General features: G+C 41.3%; 1 protein-coding gene across 1 annotated transcript in view; it reads left to right on the forward strand.

Moving 5' to 3' along the window:
• The window catches only part of LOC311229500 (DENN domain-containing protein 3-like), a gene marked incomplete at both ends in the record, with an annotated part of 92080 nt that overhangs the window by 44135 nt on the left and 41945 nt on the right, over positions 1 to 6000 (forward strand). The gene's annotated exons all lie outside the window — the stretch shown is intronic.

Genomic DNA, 6000 nt, shown 5'->3' on the forward strand with positions numbered 1-6000 from the left:
CGGGATAGGCATATTCCATTGGTTCTCCCACCCCACACGACCATTTATAGCATTTCCATTGGATTCTTTTTTTTTTATATAATTTTTTATATAATACTTAATGGGATTTCAGCACCCAGTGTCGAATCTTGAGAGCGCGGTCTAACTTGACATTGGCTATAGTGACAGACATAGATAATGATTGTGTAAATACAACAAATCTACGAAACCACTTACTGAGACGTCACCCAGACGTGACATAATGCAAAAGACAATGTTCCAATAAAAAGTACATTCATGTAACTGCTTGAGAGTCAATCCTTAATGTAAACATTGATATTTTTAACAGCATGTTAGAGGGTTCCTTGAACCATTTACATTTTATAGCATTGAATCAAATTTAATCGGAAATCGATTTTTGATTTGATTCGGGACCTTGTGAATCGGAATCTAATTTAATCGGAAAAATCGATTTGATTTGAATCGGGACCTTGTGAATCGGAATCTAATTTAATCGGAAATCGATTCGATTTGAATCGGGACCTTGTGAATCAGAATCTAATTTAATCGGAAATCGAATCAATTTGGGACCTTGGGAATCGAACGGATTCGGGAAATCAGACAGACACACAGACAGACAGACAGACAGACAGACAGACAGACAGACAGACAGACAGACAGACATGTGACCCGGTCCAGCAGTTTGTGGAACATGTCTCTCTCTGTAATTTTTCAGATTTTTACAGATTATGAAAGTACAGAATGTAAGCTTTCAAATCTGAAAATGTATGAAGAAGATATGCTTATTTGAATCTTGTTAAACCTCAAGTCGCAGAGAAAGGCTGAGAAAAAGACATTTTAAAGATTGTTTGCATTTGGGCGGCTGGGTGGCACAGCGGTTTAAGCGCTCACCACCAACGCGAGAGACACTGGTATCGAATCCGGCTGTTAGCGTTGCCTCCGGCTTGGCCGGCCGTCATACTGACACAATTGGCAGTGTCAGCGGGAGGGAAGCCGGTGGGGTGGTATTCTGGTCGTTGTAAACAGCGACTCCTACAGGTTGGTCAGGGCGCCTTCACAGCAAGGGAGGGATATGTTGAAGGTAGTGTGACCTCCCACGCGTTACACTTCACCAAATGAGAGTCCTCGCTGCCAGGTGAAAAGATGCTGCTGGCTGTCTCCTATGTCTCGGAGGAAGCATGTAATAGACTTCAGGGCTCCCTAGACCGACCAGTGGGGGGCACATGCGAGCAACGGCCAGGAAGGGGAGGGGGGAATTGGCATAACGACTAAATTGGGATGGGAGAAAAAACACAGAAAACAGGAGGAGAAAAAGTGGATAAAAAAAAAGATTGTTTGCATTTTCAACACCTTGGCAGTCTAGGTACTATAGACCAGTGGTTCTCAACTGGTCTAGCCTCGGGACCCAACATTTTCCTTAGTCATTAAGTTGCGACCCAAATTTTTTAACCACTATGATTTATTTCAATAATTTTTTTTGCAGTAATACGCAATCTTTCATGCACTGTTAAAAACATGAAATAAACACAAAAAGTGCAACTAGGGCTAAAAACCCAATGAAATTAAATAATAATAAATATTATATTCTTCTTAGCAGATTTCTTAGCTTAACATAACAGCCCTAAGTTTGGGGGAACTAATTGGATAACTGGGGTTGCAACAAAAGTGCAACTAGCGCTAAAAACCCAATGAAATAAAAGAATAATAATTATTATTATAAATAATATATTCTTCTTAGCAGACTTCTTAGCTTAACATAACAGACCTAAGTTTGGGGGAACTAATGGGATAACTGGGGTTGCAACAAAAGTGCAACTATGGCTAAAAACCCAATGAAATAAAATAATAATAAATAATATGCTTCTTAGAAGATTTCTTAGCTTAACATAACAGACCTAAGTTTGGGGGAACTAATGTGATAACTGGGGTTGCAAAAAAAAGTGCAACTAGGGCTAAAAACACAATGAAATAAAATAATAATAATAATAATAATAATAATAATAATAATAATAATAATAATAATAATAATAATAATAATAATAATAATAATAATAATAATAATAATAATAATAATAATAATAATAATATATCCTTCTTAGCAGACTTCTTAGCATAACACTTTCTCTGCCAAGGACGCCTAAACTCGTCATTCCCCGCCATGCTAATTCTGCCAATGACGCCATAACACGTCATTGAGATCAATATTTCAAAAATCTGTGATCGCAATCATATTTCTCCCCCGGAGACTTGAGATCTACTGTTGATCCCCTCTCAACTCTCCAACGGTTCAAGAGCGCCATCTGGTGGCCGATCGGCGGATCGCCCAAACCGGAAACCGGAAACGGAAGCTGGTGCTCATTCCAATTCGGTCGGATCACTCGCTAATAGTCCCGGGACTCGAGCTAGACACAATGGATAGCAATCCGTTACCAATAAATCGATAAACAACATGATTTGGACGTATATACTATTATACAACCTGGAGATGGATCGCATATTTCAACATCCCATAATAGGAATATTTTTGCTCCACACTCATCGCCCAACGCTACGAGGAAGCTACGGTGAGTTTCAGCGTTTTTTTTTTTTTTTTTAATGTGTTCGATACAAACTGCTCTAATGATCATATCACCCACACTAGATGAATCATCTAACGTTGGCCACGGAATTATAAACGACCCCCCCCCATCCGGTCAACATCAGATGATAAGTAGTAACTTCTAGAAGCACGTCCATTTGAAAAATGTTATCTCGCGCCGATCGCTATCAAACTGTATACAATCATCAATATAATGCATTTAGGGCTATAAATCACGTTCTGCAGAAAGCTGCAGAAAACGATAAAAACATACTTTAGACCGTATTTTAGTATGAATATGTGAATGAAAAAGTATAACGTTGCTACACCCTGAACAATAGATACTTGATGTTGAATGGGCCATAGTAATGTCAATTTAGCAATACAATTTAAAAAGTTATAGCCCTGCAAAGAAGGGGAACTTCTCCATAGACAAATAGAGCTGGCAGAGGATGGTATAATGATGTACATAAGCCTGGCGAAGAAAGTGTTAACATCCCAGGGAACTAATGGGATAACTGGGGATGTTGTTTGCTCCTGACAAGAGTCTCAAAGTCTGGGGTGATGGTAGACAAAGCAACTCAGAGGTCATGCTCAATGTCCAATCTGTTCCTCTGCTTTGTCTTCAGCTGGACCAGAGCTGAGAAGCCACTTTCACAAAGATAGGTAGTGCAAACAAATAATAATTAAAAAAAAAAAAAATCTTTTTTTTTACACACACATCCGCGACCCACTCAAAATGGCCCTGCGACCCACTTTTGGGTCGCGACCCACCAGTTGAGAAACACTGCTATAGACCACCGAACACTTCTGGTATTCTGAAAGCATGGGGGAGAGAGAGCGGGGCGAGAACATGAATGAATGTGGATGAGAGCCTCGACATTAAGTGGTTTTAGCTATGGCTGTGGGGGTGCTGGAGACATGATCCAATAGACTTTATACGCCTGAGTCTCCTGAACACGGAGCGACCAATCCCAAGTCGATCGCCACTTTCTCGGCCGAGTTATAGTCACTTTTCCGCACCTACTCCCCAACTACGCATGCGCAGATTGCCCACGAAGTCTAGGTTCATAAATCTGTGCATGCGTAGTTCGGGAGTAGGTGCGAAAAAGTTACTATAGCTCTCTCACAGCCATAGCTACAACCTCTTATCCACATTCATTAATTTCTCCCCCCGCTCTCTCCTCCATGGGCTCAATGTAACGCCGAAGTGCAGTGGTCTATAGCTCTTAAATCAGTGACTCAACGGACTCAAATTCAAAATAGGCTTTATTGGAAATTAATTAAATATCAAAGTACTTATTGCCAAAGCAAGTCCAACATACAAACAATAACATATGCAATAAAAAATACAATAACATAACCAATAACAACGCTCCAACATCACTTCAACCTCTCCCTGAGGCTAGAGAGGCTCCACAACAGTGGGCAGGGACTTTGATTGATTGATTGAAAATGTTATTAACAGATTGCAGAATGGGTACAGTACAGTACAGCTCAATACATACAATTGTTAAGGGATGCAGACCAGAGAAAGACTTTTGTCTTGTTTACATCAGGGTCCCCCATTTTCAATTCATCATAACATATATGACATACAGATAGACAGTACTGCTACATCTATACATTTATGACATACCAGATTTGCAAATACAGTACTGTTTGTGATACAAAAAGTGTCCAGAAAAAGAGTGTATATACATTTGATGTAGAAACTGTACATTGGAGGAGGTTGGGTAGGTGGGGTGGGGTTGGGTGGTGGGTGGGGGGGGGGGGGGGGGAACTGTACATTTGGAGGTGGGGGGGGGGGGTGGGGGGGTGGGGGGGGGACACTGTACACTTTACATTGGAATACTGACAAAGCCATACTTGGTCATTTACTGTACAACTGGGTTAGGAAATTTGTAGGGGCCAGTTTCGAATTGCAGTCTCCCGTAGGTGTTCTTTGAGAGTGTTTTTGAAAGCGGGTAGTGATTCACATTCCTTTACAGCTTTAGGTAGGGCGTTCCACATTGATGTGGCATAATTGCAAAACGTGTTTAGTCCCTTGTTTGAGCCGAATCTGGGTTTAACATGATTTGTGGAGCTCCCTCTGGTGTTGTGATCGTGGTATTCACTGACCTTTGGGAAGTATTTTGACATGTACATGGGTACCTTGGTTGTGTAGTGTATCTTGTAGACCAGGCCCATTGCAAGTTGCTGTACTCTGTCGTCTACTCTAAGCCATCCTAGGTTATCAAAGTGGGCAGGTGAGGTGGGTTCTAGGAGTCAGGTCAAGCAGTAGTCTGACTAGTTTGTTTTGAGATGTTTGTAATTTGGTTTTTACTGCCTTTGAGGTGCTTTGGTACCATGAGGTGCAAGCATAGTCGTAGTACCCTTGAATGAGTGCTCCTGCCAGAGTCTTCAGGGTATTCTTGTTTACCAGAGAGGAGATCCGGTACAAGAATCGAGTTCGTTGGTTGACTTTTTTTATTACATTGGATGCCATTTTGTCACAGGAAAGATTATAGCCTCTAAGATGGAACCCAGGTAGGTAATTTCATCTTTCCTTGTGACAATATTGTCACCCACTGTAACTGAGAAGCCGTCGGTCTTGCTGAGTTTGTTATTTGAACCAAAGAGAATGGACTCTGTTTTGCCCAGGTGTAATGATAGTTTGTTATCGGCGAGCCATATGCAGATTTTGCCTAGTTCCGAGCTGATGGTTTTTTCAACCTGTAACTTGTTCTTGTCAGAGACCAGCAGGGCTGAGTCGTCCGCAAACAGGAACAAGTTGCAGTCACAAGCTGACGACATGTTATTTGCATAAATTAGGAACAGTAGCGGTCCTAGTATGCTTCCTTGTGGAACACCACAGCTCACTGGGAGGGGGGGGGGATAGGGTACCGTTTACCTCCACCATCTGTTCTCTCCCCTCCAGGTAGGATTGTATCCAGCTCACTGATAGACTATCAAAACCAATTGCTTTTAGCTTGTCAATCAGAATGGTGTGATTGACAGTGTCGAAGGCTTTTTGTAGGTCCAGCATGACCATGCCGCAGTATTTGCCCGCGGTCCACCTCTTGTTTGATGTGGTCGTTCAAATAGAGAAGGCATGTGTCAGTGGAGTGGGACGTTCTGAAGCCAGATTGGAATTCGTAGATTAGATTTTTTTCCGCTAGGTACTTTTCGACCTGTTTGTATACTCTTTTTTCCATAGTCTTGTTTACATCAGGGTCCCCCATTTTCAATTAATCATAACATATATGACACACATGACATACAGATAGACAGTACTGCTACATCTATACATTTATGACATACCAGATTTGCAAATACAGTACTGTTTGTGATACAAAAAGAGTCTAACAAAGAGAGTATATATACATTTGACGAAGAAACTGTACATTGGAGGAGGTGGGGTTGGTGGTTGACATCCAACT

Source organism: Notolepis coatsorum (genome assembly GCF_963971535.1).
Source record: "Notolepis coatsorum genome assembly, chromosome: 6".
Lineage (NCBI taxonomy): Eukaryota > Metazoa > Chordata > Actinopteri > Aulopiformes > Paralepididae > Notolepis > Notolepis coatsorum.